Source organism: Mastomys coucha, unplaced genomic scaffold (genome assembly GCF_008632895.1).
Source record: "Mastomys coucha isolate ucsf_1 unplaced genomic scaffold, UCSF_Mcou_1 pScaffold23, whole genome shotgun sequence".
In the NCBI taxonomy this organism is placed as follows: domain Eukaryota; kingdom Metazoa; phylum Chordata; class Mammalia; order Rodentia; family Muridae; genus Mastomys; species Mastomys coucha.
In genome coordinates this window covers 88176577-88191319 of record NW_022196906.1, presented here as the reverse complement: position 1 = coordinate 88191319, position 14743 = coordinate 88176577, and the positions used below count along the sequence as shown (strand labels likewise).

At 41.2% G+C, this 14743-nt stretch overlaps 1 long non-coding RNA gene across 1 annotated transcript; it reads right to left on the bottom strand.

Annotated features, from left to right (window-relative positions):
* Positions 1–14176, bottom strand: LOC116072211. Its single transcript, XR_004111357.1, has 3 exons — positions 13864–14176; positions 13338–13561; positions 1–242 (listed from the first exon to the last, which is right to left on the bottom strand). It is a non-coding gene; the product is annotated as an uncharacterized LOC116072211 (long non-coding RNA).
* Between the last annotated feature and the right edge of the window lie 567 nt (positions 14177–14743).

Genomic DNA, 14743 nt, shown 5'->3' with positions numbered 1-14743 from the left:
AACAAATGGCGAAACACCAACTACATTTGCTGAACATACCCAACATCATTTCTCACTCTGTGTGAAACATTACATTAAATACAAGGAGGGATGCGTAGATAACAAAATATGATACATAAAGATACAGGGGGTTGGGGGTATGCTACAAAAACAGATGTTTGGATTTCTTCGAAGCTTCAATGAATCATCGCCTTCCTTGGTCATGTTGCAAGTTTCTGAGCGGGCCTGGCCTTTTATCACACCTGATTTGGGTTTAAAGTGAAAGAACAAAACCACATTGTAAACACAGTGAGCTCCAGCAAACACTACCAGGTTCTTATCTTCTACTCTCTGTAATACAGTATTTTACAATTTTGAAAGGCTGGGTGTGATGCTTATTTTGGATTGTCAACTTGACTACACCTGCAATTAACTAAAAATCCAGTTGGGTACACTTGTGAAGAGTATTTTTTCTTAATTAAATCTGGGAGACCCACATTTAATCCAGATCTTTAAAGTGGGAAGATCCACCTTTAATCTGGGCCACACCTTCTGCTAGCAGTTTATATAAATGAGTTGGAAGAAGGAAGCTTGCTCTGTTTGACTGCTTGCTCTCACTCTGGCTGGCAAGTCTATTCCTTTGCTGGCATTAGGGCCTAATTTTTTAGGATTCTGGTATTTACTGAAGACCAGCTGACATATCCAGCTCCACGGACTGGGCAACTACTGGATTCTCAGCCTTGCCTTCGGTAGGCAGCCATTGTTGGACTAGCAGGATCACAGCCTATAAGACACTCTAATAAAATCCCTTTTCCCTTTGATTTATTTGAGAGTCACAAAAATATTTTTGCTTATCTCAAGTGCCTTTGTGTATCTGTGTATTTGAAAACTCTCTCATCTGGAGCAAATGAAGAATGCCTCAGTTTGTAAAGCAACTAATCATGGATCATGATAGACATCAGGGGTGTCAGGTGCAGGCAGGAAAATTCCTTCCTAGTAATTTAAGACTTTCATATTGAAAGCTAATCCAATGGCTTACATCATCCACTGAGGGCTAAAGAAACAATTGCTTGTTGTGTTTCCCTAGCTAAGGGGACAATTATTACACTGTCCCTGCTGGCAGGGCCAACCTGAACACTAAGATCTGTCCTTGAATAATTCTCCAGGTCTCCTTTATAACTTACTGGTCCAAGACCCAGTTTTCATAGCCCCCTCAAAACTGTGGGGTCCTATGCTCTCAGACCTGGGCCACTTACAAAGCGGCTTCCCAGACACAGTCCCATGGATGATTCTATGGTTTTACGGCAACTGAAATTCTGCTGCAAACCTCATCACCTCATCTACTTACCTCCTACTCATTTAATTACCTCCTACTTTATGATGTAAATTCATTCACTTTATCCGAGCTCACTGGAATGGGGTTGGCTGGGCTTTGCATGGTCACTATTGTAGTTCAAAAGTAAATCACTTACTGGAGGCTCCTGGCAGAACACATGTTTACCAAGCTGGTGGCACTTGTTGAGAAAGTTGTGCAAACTGCACGAGGTGGTGCCTTGCTGAAGGAGGCAAGTCACTATGTGATTGTGATGCAGTGCGGCCAGCAGTTTCCTACTCCTGCCACTGTTCTTCCCCACCCCGATGTATTACATCAAAATGTAAGCTCTGTACTATAGCATTTAATCCTAAGATTGAAGCTTCCATCTTGAACAGAAGCTTGTTGTTCTAAGCAGGTGGAGGGAGGTCATAAAGATGTGGAATGTTAAAAGGGAGGTGAAACAACAGAGTATTTTGAGGGGAGGTGAAATATTCCATCAGGCAGGGAAGCTCTTTAAGCCCAGAAGTAAACAACTCAGAGACTTCAGGAAGTTCCTAAAACAAACCAGACTAAAACCCTTCCTCTCCAGGGATATATATGCAGGAAGAAATGCTAAGGGATATGCTCAGTCACGCCAAGTTGTCTTAGATTTTCATACCAGCTGAGCTGCCTGGAAGAGGCTCAGCCCAATTGAGTTATACGGAAAGGAGGCTCTCCAGTCTGTCAAGCCACCTGCAGGTTGTGCAGTGAACTCTAGGTTCCCAGCTTTCATAAGCTGTGGTGAGCTCATGGTGATGCAGCTGTCTTCGAGTTATTTCTGTCCCTGTAAATAACCCCAATAAAACTCACTGGTTCACCAAGTTAGACTTTGGTGGTATCCTTTCCTTGGTCTGTCTTCAGTTCTGGGGTGAATATATGTTTGTTCACGTGTCCGCACCCTTCCTTGAGTGGTTTTTTACCAGATATTTTATCACAGCAATAAGAAAAATAATTAATATAGCTAATGTCTTGCCATCGTGAGCCTAAGAATCTCCAGGCTAGTGTAGGCTGTATACACAGTAGCACCTGCTCACAAGCTGCCTGACCCTGTTCCTGTACCTGCCTTGGATAAAGTGCACTCACTGTGTGTCTTCTCGAGGACCTGTGGCCAGCTCAGAAATTCATCACTCCATCCTCTCACTTCCACTGTCTCACCTACCCCCTTTCCTCAGGCTCTTACTGCCCCCTCCCCACAAAGAACCGTGATGTGTTAGTTTCTATCTCCTCGTCTCTGTTTTTCTGGGAAATGTGTGTGTGAAGTTATCGTCACAACCCTTAAATTTTGAAATTTCGGGGCTGAAACAGCTGGCTGATCCTGGGATCTGTGCCATGTCCTTGTTGCCAGGGAGGTGGGAAAAGCAACGTCTGTCTCCCTTGTGATACTGGGGTAAGAGACAGAGTCTCTTCTATAGAATGAACTCTGAATACAAAGTGTTCAGATTCTGAGTGCAAGGGGGCAAGTGACCTTGCTTAGCCCTTACACTCCTCTTCCTACCCATGAATTCTTCCACGTGGGTGGCCACCCTCTGTGCAGCCTGTCTCAGGGATTCTGTCCTCTTCCATCTCCTAACACTGCTAATCTGTCTGTGTTAGCGTTTGCTTCTGATACATTTGTTTCCTGTTCACCCCACTAGGCCAGATGCCCCAGGTTGACTCACTCTTCCTATCCTCCCAGTCCCTGACAGAGTTCAATTCTCCTATGTATTTCTGTCCACAGGTCAACAGGCACTTCTCACACTGGTTCGTCATTTACATTCCAGTTCTTTGCTGCCTCCAAAGTCGAAGAAACTAGTTTCCAGTACAAACAGTGAACACTGGCTATCCCACATCTTTCAGGGCAGAGGGGCACCAAGTCAGTCAGCTAAGATCTGATTCTATGAGCTGATGGGGCTTCCAGCCTTTTAATACAGTGTCTGGGGAAAGTCTTGGGAAGGCCTCAAAGAGGACTATAACTAGGTATCCTGGGCTACAGCTGTAGTCTACTTTATAGTGTTTTCTGCTGAATATGTACATATTGTATAAATTGTTGGGCAACATCTTTTATGAAAGCAGAAATGATAATGCTCCCTGCAGCCCCCACCCCCTCTCCTGCAGCATTAGGTGGTTCTCACTCAAACATTGGGGGTTTCCCATGGCATCTGGTCTCTCCCCCATCCAGAGGTCCAGCCATGTAGGTTTTTATGGTGTAAGAGAAAAGTTGTATTTACTGTCACAACTTTTCTGGCCAGTCAGAGTGAAAGATTTTGTCTTTAAAAACTCAGTTTAGTAAGTCAGTTTCCTTGCAAATGCAAATAAAGGGTACTGGAGAATGGACAGATCTGTTTTTACACAGATGCTGTAAGATCTAATGGCAGGTCTGTCTTTTGCTCACTTATGCCCAGATAAATGGTGGAAAAGCTAATTATCCTGACCTGATGACTATGTGTTTTGTGTAACAAAACATCATGCTTTAACCATGGATATGTATAACTATGCTTTTAAGTTTTTATTAGCTGTGTGTGTGTGTGTGTGTGTGTTTTGGAGGGGGATATGTGCACATGAGTTCAGGACCCCTCAGAGGCCTGAGACATTGACTTCCCTTGAAGCTCGAGTTCCAGGCAGTTGTGAGTCGCCTCTCATGGGTGCTCAGAACTGAGGGTCCTGTACAAGAACAGTAGGGCTCTTAATTGTTGAACCATTTCTCCAGCCTTGGAGTTCTTATATATTAATTAAAAAAAAAAAGAAAAGCATGCACAGATCTCTCACATCATGGGGCCTGGATTGCAGCACAGAAAGAGAAAAGGGAAGGTCTACATGCATCAGGATTTTCTGTTTTCCTTCGATGAGTCATATCTCAGAGGTGACTCTGTTGCCCAAACTAGGTACCTCTGACCATGTCGAAGGAAGAAACCTCTAATTCCTTAGCTTAATCTACCTCCAACCCAGCGCCCCTTGGACGCTGTGATAATCTCTGTAAAATTATGAGTCTGCCTGAAATGAAGACCACCTATTGCGTATAGAAGCTCAACTCAGTTTGGTTCTGTGCGGCCTAGCTTCAACATGATGAATCTGTATTAATCTTTACCTTTGCAAAAACAGTTGGTGTACTGATACAGTTTTTATAAAATCAGTTCAATCTGTCTGGTACCTGAAACAGCAGGGTATCTATATTGCCAATAATTGCTTTTTCTGAGTCATTAGGGTTCAGTCTTAAAGGCCTCGACTACACATTTAGCAACTATTTAAGGTGCAATTGATGGAAGTTAAGTCCCAGGCTAAGTGGCACTCTGCATATTACTTAGAGGAAAATTAACATAGAGTTTTCAGCCTGGAGAAGGTGGATGGTAAACAAGGAGGCCTCCTAAAATTACAAATTGATGGTTATAAAAGCACGTGCCAGGTAGAGTTATAATGTCAAAAAAGAGCATGGTGCCTTTCATCTGGGGTTGGACAGGCAGGATTAGAAAAAGAGACGGAAAAAGAAGGAGTTACAACTGTGGTCAAGATCAGGGGATGTGTATTCCTGTTGAAATAGACAAACAATCTTAACAGCTGTGAAGACCAGGGCCAACAGAAAGTAAAGAAATAGTTACCATGAGAGGGAACTAGAAAGCCAAGAAGTATTTAGAGTATGAGAAAGGGCCTTCGTGCTATTTTTGGAATTCCAGCCTCAACTGCACCAACAACAGACATGTAATATTTTCATGCTAGATGTGGCAATCCCTGGATAAGTGCAGTTGTCCAGTGGAAAGTTTTGGTAGCCATCACTGGGCGCCCTCAGCACACTCTAGAAGCTAGGAAGAAAGAACACACAGCAGGTCACAAAGTGAGGACAGGATGAGGGATGGAGATAGGGAGGATAATGAGTACCCGAGCACAGAAGGGAGAGAGAATTCTAGGGTCCTATTGCACAGTAGGGTAAATATAGTACAACTTTTAAAGTAGCTAGAAAAGAGGACTTTGAATGTTGGCCGCACAAAGAAATAATAAATGTTCAAAGTGATAGAAATATGACTATGCCTGTCACTGTAGCTTGAATGTATACATCACACTATATCTCTCATATATGTAGACTTGTTCTATATCAGTAAAATATAAGCAGGAAAATGAAGAAATTGCAAGTATATAAAAACAGAACCAGTCATTAGTAGAACATAGTGATTTAAGTGTGGTCCAAGCAAAGGAGGAAGGAATGTGGACATGTAGTGTTCTGGGTAAGGGAAAAGAGGGCATTTATATATGTAGCATTTTACTTGGAAAACAGAAAGTACAGAGCTAGAGGCACGTCAAATTACATTCTAATGTGTTGTGCATGTATCTTAATGTGCATGTTTTCTGCCTAAGGAATCCTTGGCAAACACTTTACCAAAGCTGGAGAGCCTGAGCAGGAACTGGTCTAGCTTCACTTCCCGTTGCATGCTGGGTAACATACTCTATATCTATCATTATCTCTGTTAGAGTCTGTTGGGTCAGTGTTTTGGTAAGGGACTCTTTATTCCAGAGCCCGCCTGCCTGGAAACTCAGCTCTCATAATTTATAACTCCAAATCCCAACAATATCACTCAGAGAGTCTTAGTAAGAGCAGGTGTAGAATATAGACCTCTAGAATTCATTAGATCTTACGATGGCAAACATGGATAAATGACACTAGTCCACAGTGGAGTTCATAGCCACCTCCAGGGACATACTCCCACACGGTGCTGAAGAACAGCCAAGCTTGACGACAGGGCCTAAGAAATGCAGGGGAGGGGCCAAGGCATCCCACCAGGCTGATTCTTCCAGAGTTGAAGGGATTAACTCATGAGGAGCAGAGAAATAGAAGCTCTGGCTGGGAAGTTAAAGTCAAATCCTTTTGTTTTGTTTCTCAAGCGTGGAGATCAAAAAGGAAATAAAAACCAAAAACAGAAATCTCTAAATCCAGCCTTGTTAAAGGGGTGTGTGTGTGTGTAGTTAAATATTTTCTATCATGGGACAAAAACTGTTCAAACGTAAAACCTGCAGAGTCATGGCTATCTCTTTTATCCTACAGTTTCCCTGGGTTGATTTAGACATTCTCAATTACAGAGATAAAAATTTTCCAGCAGGGGTCTCTCTCTGCACGTGGTACCAAGCATGCCTGACATCTGCATTCTCTCCAACTCTCTTATCCTCAGTACCATGTAAATGGATGCCTGAGCAAAAGATGTCAACATCCTTCTCTTATAGAATTAGAAAGCCACGAGGAAGATAAAATGCAACATCACAATCATGATCCAGCTGATAAGCATATTTGTTCACTGTGTGCTATTCATCAAGTAAAATGCTTAGAATCCATACATTTCTGTCCTTATACATTGAGTATAATACCTGACTTGACTTCTAAACACGTTTCTTTAACTTCTTTTGTTTACTTCCTTTATTTAACTGTGATACTGGATATTTTGGCAGATTGATAGGTATCTCATTAACTATTATTATTAATTACTTTTATTTTGAGACAGAGTCTTACTATAAAGATCAAGCTGGCCTTGAACAGTAGATTCTCTTGCCTCTACCTACAAGTGCTAGGACAATAGGACATGAGACAATATGCCTGGATACATTTTATTTTTATTTTATGTTATACTATATTATTTTATTTTATTTTGAGATAGGATCTAATATAGCTCAACATGGTCTCAGAATTGTCATGTAGGCGAGGATGACCCTGAACTCCTGATTCTCCTTCATAAATGTTGGGATTACCGGCATGTATCACCATGACCAGCTTCTTTTATAGACTTTTATATGTGTTTTCCAACTGCTTCAGCTACTTTTCTATTGTGATACAATACCATGACAACTTAAATGCAACTTAAAAAAGGAAGTATTTAATTTGGCTTAAGGTTTCAGAGAGTGAGAGTCTATGACAGTGGAACAAAGGAACAGCTGCGAGCGACTATCTTGAATAACAATAACAAGGATGAGGAAGAGCATACACTCTGGGAATGGGGAGTCCTTTTGATACCTCAAAGCCCCCAATGACATACCTTCTTCTACCATTTCACACCTCATAATCCTTCCCAAGCAGCCCCACCAACTGAGGACCAAATATTCAAATATATGAGCCTACAAGAGCCATTCTTATTCAATCTACCACCAAGGTAACTAATGCTTAATGTCTGTGTGTGCAGTGAAACAGGCAAAGCTGGAACCTCGGTGCACTATCCAACAGAAGCCTTGCCTTGTTTGAAATGAAGATGGGGTGGTGAGAACCTTAGCACGGCTCTTTGCTTATGAGCTTGAAGACAGAGGAGTAGTGATTGATGGGTGTTCATGTTTAGCAGAGGGATCCTGAAGGGGGATGGATGACCTATAATTCTGATGGTAACAGTGGGCACGGCCTTGGGGCAAAGACCATGTTTGCTTTCCTATAGAGGTTTATCCTTGCTGTCAACTGATTGATTTACTCAACCCCTAAAGGTCAAAGTTCAAGGTCATCTTTAGCAATGTAGTAAGTATGAGATCATCCCCTAAGTGAGAGTCTATGCACTGCCCAGGTGAAACTGGCATCGTTTACAAAAGGTCTGTTAAAATTCTTAGGACCATACTTCTGCAAAAACCCAGACTGCTGGTTTGATTTCTGTACTTTCATCTCAAGCTTTTGTTATTCTTTTTGCTCTGTTTCTTTATGATAGCCACCGTTATGTATACCCTTTTCTGCTTCTATTTTTTCAGTCTTTATTCTCTTATGTCTGAAAACTCATTTAATTCTAGAAAAAAAAATTGAACATCTTAGTGGCCCCTTTTGATAATGTATATATTTTTCCCTTCACAAAATGTTAATATTGGACCATAAAGACTTCAATCCTGATTGATAATAGAACACAGAAAATATTAAGTGAAAATGCTTTATTGCAAGTGACATTGCCACTTACTCTTTAAGAGTATTAAAGAATTACCTTAATTCCCTCATGGGGGGGAAGAGGCCATTAAGCTTCTGTAATGAAGGAAATATATATTTATAATGGAGCAAATGGCACTGTGCCTTTGTCTGAAGCAATCTCAATGTCCAATAAAGAAAAGCCATATTCAAATGTGGTGCCTCTGAACACCAGATATTATAAGAATTCCTAGTCAGCAGGATGTCTTGCCAAAAGCACTCCACAAATTGATTTAGGCCGTCTCACTACCTTGTGGCTCATTCAAAATATTCCTACAGGATCAAAATCAGCACCTGGTCAACTCCAGTACAGACCTTGGCATCCTGTCATGTCTACCCCAGGGTGCTGCAATGTATGCTGAGCATGCGCACAACTTCTGGGAGCATGCCCACTGCTGGGGCTCAAGTGCTCCTTCCTGCCTCCCTCTTTCCTGTGCAAGCCATAGCTTTACCCTCTGTTTGGTTACTGTTTTCTTTCTCCTTTGCTTGTTCAGTTTCTGTATAATCATTCCTTTTGCTCTGACCCTTCATTTCCGCCTCCACCTATTTTTCCCTGGGTAACCCTCTTTGATACCAATTGACAGTCTAAGTTTTTTTTTTCCTTTTACTTTCCAGAGGTTTCTGTTGCCATAGTGATGTTTCATGATTATCATGCCCATGACAACTTCCCCTGGCACTCCGGTTGCTATAACAATACCAGTCAGTAGAGAAATCTGTGGGAACTGGTGACAAAGATGCTAGTTCACACCTCTGTGTGAGGCAGTTTGCGGGGAGATGCGTTTCATATTTAATAGTTGTTCATAGCACCAAAAAAAAAAAGTGAGTGCACAAATAAGGGCAACTCATTTTTCCTGGATTAAAACCTTAAGATACTAATGCTTGTGTTTCACATCTTGAAGAGAATTCCTCCCTTTGTCTAGGCTTTTGTCTGGTCTTTCTTCCTAATTAAAATTTTTTTGATAAAAACATAATCTATAATTTAAGGAAGATAGCTGTTATAGGTGTAACTCATCTCCAAATTCATATATGAAAATTCCCAAACCGCAACATGACTGCTGCTGGAGATAATGTTTTTGAAATGTAATCACAGTGAATGAGCTTGTGAGTGTGAGGCCCTAATCCTATAGGATTAGTGTCCTTATAAGAGGACATAGCAAGAAGGAGGGGACCACTGGAAGGGGGGAATCAAGGGAGGGCTATGAAAGGAGAGGACAATTTAAAGTACATTATACACCTGTTAAAACTGCAGAGCAAAACTTATTATTTTGTATAATTAATCTATATGCCAATAAAAACATTTTTAAGATGACAGAGCAAGAAGGTAAGTCAGGGCAAAGAAAGCCCTCGCCAGGAAATGCAGCATTTGGCACCTTAATCATATACCCCAATTCCTCCAGAGCTTCGAGAAAATTAACTTGCCTCATTTAAGCCACTTGGGCTACGGCATTTGTTATAATAGCACAAGGTGATCACCATAAATCTCAAATCTACTTAACATTCAGAACTTCTGCTAGTTCCTTTTGATTTTAAAGATGTCAACGTCTAGAGATATAGCCAAATAAAATCACAGGATTGCACTTGTACTTTCTTTGTCTCTGAATGCTAGATGAACCAGGAGGAGCCGTGTGATACCACGTCCTGCATGTTGTGAGTCTTTCCTTGTTACAGCTTGCTTAGTCTAGAGAGACTATTAAGTACTTACCTTTAGTATAGGACTTTGTTGTTAAGTAATACTTTTAATATAGGACTTTATTGTTGTTGTTGTTGATGATGATGATGCCATTGTTGCTGTGTCATCTGCTAAGATTGTAAGGTGTGGTGACTTACAGCTATCTACTTCCCCTCTATAAGGACTGGGGAGAGGAAGGAACAGCCACAACATCAAAGCTTTCACAGGACCAATGACAAAAGTACCACTTGGTGACACATGCTCTATGTACAAAAAGTCAGACCACGGCCAGTAACTGACAAAGGGGGAAGAAATTTGTTTACTACATCTCAAAGTGTGTTTATAAAAGATACCAAAACACAGAGTTTTGCTAATGAAAAATTTATGGATTGGGTCATTCTGTGGCTTCTACATTTGCTTCCACTCATGATGCCAATCAAAATAGCATTATTTGAGCACCATAACGATCTGAAAGCCAGTATCAGTATGTTATATTGTCAGTACATAATGCTTGTGAAAGCCATAGTATAAATGTTCTGAAACTGAAAGTTCCCTAGGGACCTCAAGAAAAATTATGCTACATTTATGCTGATGTGGAAAAGTAGTTTCTGTTATTTTACTATAATTGTTCTAATTTTGTTTAAACAATCTGATTTTTCTAATTATCATAGTAGAAAAGAAGCCTTGTGTTGTTTTCCCATTAGTGACAATGGTAATAACTTTCTGTGTGTGCCAGGCACAATGTTAATAAGCAAGTCTGATGAGGTTTGGACTTTTGATGTGTATTGTAATGCTAAGTGTGGGTCCTCCAAGACCTAGTTGCCCCAAAGAGGAGAGAGTATGCCTGTAGACCCAAGTGATGCTATGTAACCTTGCCCCCAAGTTATTTCTGATTGGTAAGTAAAGATGCCAACACCCAATAGTTAGGGAGAAGCTAGGTGGGTTTTAGGATTCCTGATCTGGAGGTTGGCTGAGAACCAGGAGAACCACGAGGGAGAAGAAAGGAGGAAAGGAGAGAAGCCACCGTGGGTTAGGTGAGTCATGAAAACCTGGCACTGAGGGCTAGCCAATTGGAGTTAAGAGTAGCCCAGATGAAACATGGTAAGTGATTAACTATCAATAGGAAAGTAAATTCTAACAGCATAGAGGGTAGATAGCTGCCCAGCTCTTGTGCTATTTAAGGCTTATTGTAAATATAAAAGTTATGTGTATTTTTTATCCAAGAACTAAATGCTTAAAGGTGGGGTAGAACTCCCTGGATTGATATTAAAAGTTTCTGCAACACAAGTCAAATCTACAATGTCCAATTGTCACCATAAATGTAACAACTGGACTGGTAGATCCCAGAGGTCAGATGATGCGCAGAGAGGTAAGATTTACTATTCCCAGTATTTCTCACACAGCTCAAGAATAGACTCTGCTACTCCACCCCAAACCATTGTCAACCAAAGGAACAGGCTAAAACCTGTTGGGCTGGCCTTGAAAACAGTTGCTTACATTCCAGAGTCACAACTGAGTCAAAGTAGTTGAACAGCTGCTGTTACACTTGAACCTCTCTTTGGCTTGTTAGTTTATTCTTTGTGTCGGTGTGACAGGGCAAGAGAGTGCTGAGGCTTCTGCATCTTGTATTCCTGCCGAGACCATTTTAGGTTTAACTAGAAACTGATGATTCCTTGACGGAGAATCCTGTGGAAAGTTACCCAACTTTCTTCTAGGATCAGAAAGGATGCCCGAGCCAACTTACCTTAGCTTCCATTAAACTGCCTGCTCCCCCTCCAACAAACTGTTTCTCTTAGCTTCTATTTAACTGCTTGCTTGTGCAAAACCTGCCCCTGCAGCTACACAGTGAGATACCAGGATGTGTTTTTTGCCTTTTAAAAAAATCTCTTACCCTAAACACTTTGTGTTACATATGGGTCTTAAATACCTGAATGTCATCCTAGCTGGCTGGAAGAAAAGACTCTCAATTGGATCATATAGAACATATCTGTGTGATCTTCCCTAGTGGGTTCCCTGTAACACCAGTAAGACATTAATCAAAGCCCTGTCCTCGCCACCTTCCCCTAGTGAGTCAAGTAGACTATGGCTTAAAAAAGAATATGAGATTTCTAAAAAAGGTAAGAAGCTTCAGGCTAGGTCTACTCATTTAAGAAAAGTTGTAATTTGTAAAAATAACGAAACTTTGATCTTCAGCCTCCTCCAGGTTTTAGTGACTAAGTTGTTGAAAAGGAATCTTTGTGTCTATGTGTGTGCCTGCGTGTGACGTGGGAGGAGAAATAAGCCTGTCTGAGAACAGACTGGCCCAAGAAGAAGCCTGTTGGCTGTAATTTAAAACTTCATTAGTCAGTTTGTGAGTCATGATTAGAAAGAATTAGCAATATATAGCTATCACCAGTTTTAGGACATCTACGGATTACTAATTGATACGTGATTATAAATAAATTCCTTCGAGGGTGTGTGATTCCTCACACACTTTGCTTTCAGGAAATCCCAAAGTAGAAGTAATTCTGTCTAATACCTAGGCTCTCACAATAAGCCTTTTATGTTCCTTATGTGGAAAAATTCCATCAATAAAATGTGCTTCAAATAACTATCTTCTCTTTGAAACGTTTGTGTCACACTGAGATTCTCCACAGAAATATGAGGATTCTCCTATTTCTAAGAGACTATCCCATGAAAGGACAGGAGAAACAGGAAATTTTCACACAGCATGGAAGAGGGTGGGGCTAACCCAGTGGGCAGAGAGACAAAGGCCAGTAGCTTGCCCAGCTTTTTCACACCTAGACATTTTATGGCCTCTCTGTTCTGAACTACATTTATGAGCTAACCCGGGAAGTGTGTTAGATTGGAAACTGGAGGTTCTTCTAGTTAACTGTTGGCTCATGTACAGCATACCCCTCAGGCCATTTTCTGGACTGTAACTGGGTATAAGAAGTAATGACTACCTTGAATGGCCCCTAGAAGTGAGCCAAGAGGCAAGCAGTGTAAGAGGGGCATGGTTCAAAAGCCCTGAGTGATTCATCAAAGAGCCTGCTTCTTAGCCATCCTTTTCATTCTCAGAACGCCTTTGAGACAATTACATTCTGCTTCTAGGTTTCTGTTGCGCCTAAAACTTTAGAGGTGTTTCAGATACAAAGATAATGGCTCTACGGATAATATCATTGGCAATAAAATGAGGGCGGACATCTAGGAGCTTCTCCTCCGCAGACAAGGAGGGGAAAAGCAACAGAATACAGGGCTCTGGTTTCTTGTGTCCTAGATACCATACTTTTAAACTATGAAAGATCTTACTTACTAACTCACTTAAGCCCCCTTGTAAAGAGCATATGAACTGGTATTGTATAGAGAAACCACATCAAAATAATGTTTTGAAGTAACCGAAGTTAAGGGAAAATAATTCTGTCCTTCCCAGTAGCTGAATTAAACAGGAAAAGATCATCAATTACAGAACTTACTGTGCTCTGGAAGGAGATGTGTGGGATTTTCTTTGGACAGTTTCTCCCAGGGCAAAGGTGATAGAGGTCTTTCACATAGTTTCTTTTAGAGCAGGACTTTACGATGTGTGATGCTGATTTTCAGCTGGGATAGTCAACAGAAGATGCCTCTGTTCCCACAGAGTTCCATGCTAAGGAATGATCCTGCCCCTCAAGCCCAGTGTTACAGTTCAGCCGTTTAGCATCTGCAAGTTGGAAAGAAACTACAGGTGTTTGTGATGTAGCCAAGGTGATGAGCATACTTCTATCATTATAATGAGTTTCAATGGCTGTTTCCTTTATTCAGAAGGAACAAACTTCAGAACAATGAAGCATATCTATGAGCAGATCTATGAAGCATATCAATAGAGCATATCTATGTCAACCAAAGTTGTTAAGACACGTTTGAATGTGTATTAGCGTTTGAAACACCAAGTAAGATCCCAACATTGATGACTTCTTCCTTAGTGAAGAGGTTGGTGGCAAACATCTGACCTGTCCCACTGACCTGCACAGGAGCCTGGGTGCTGGTATACCATTGTCTTTCTCTTTCTTTGGTTCAGATGGAGTATTCTAAACTCCAAACACTTCAGAGTGGAGCTAAAGGTACCCAGATGGCTTCTTGACCCTTAGTTGTTGTAATTCCTTGAAAACACGAAGCAAAAATTTGGAACCATGAAGACATACCCATGTAGTCCCTCCTTAGAGACCTTCCTTTCCCCTTTGATTCTCTTCCTCCCTGCAGTCATTTGATCATGTGATCATTTTTGTCCTTGCTTTTTCTCAGCTTCCCTTCTGTAAGCAATTTTATTAAAGTATAATTTTCGCAGTGGCAGCAAGTTGAACCGACTTTAGACCATGTATTTTCACCACTCCGTGTCCCACCTCTCTTCTTCCTCTCTACCCCCCCACCCTCATCATCCTCCTGCTTCCCTTCTTCTCGGTGTTACTTAAAGGAGGTCTTACTATGTAGCCTAGGCCTACATTGGTTTCTTTATGTAACACAGATTGACCTTGAACTCATTGAGTCCTCCCAAGAACTTCATTATGATCATGAGTTAGTATGTCTTCCTTGGAGTACAGCCTAAGAGGCTAATATATCCAAATGTGTGCCATTATCACCCTAATCTTAGAAAATTTTCATTAGCTCCCTTCCCTTAATCCCTACACACACATCCTTAGCCGTCACCTTTGGTTAACTTCTTTCTTGCAGCCCTCGCCAACTTGCAACCATTGACTTATGAGGTCTGCTCATTTTCTAAGTTCACCATTTCTGTATACTGTATATAAACAGAACCCTAGAGTGCAGGTTTTGCTTTCTCTTCTACCCCTGGTTTAGTCTCCAGTGCTAGGTTGCCCTTTTCTAGACAGGGATCTTCTTTTGATTT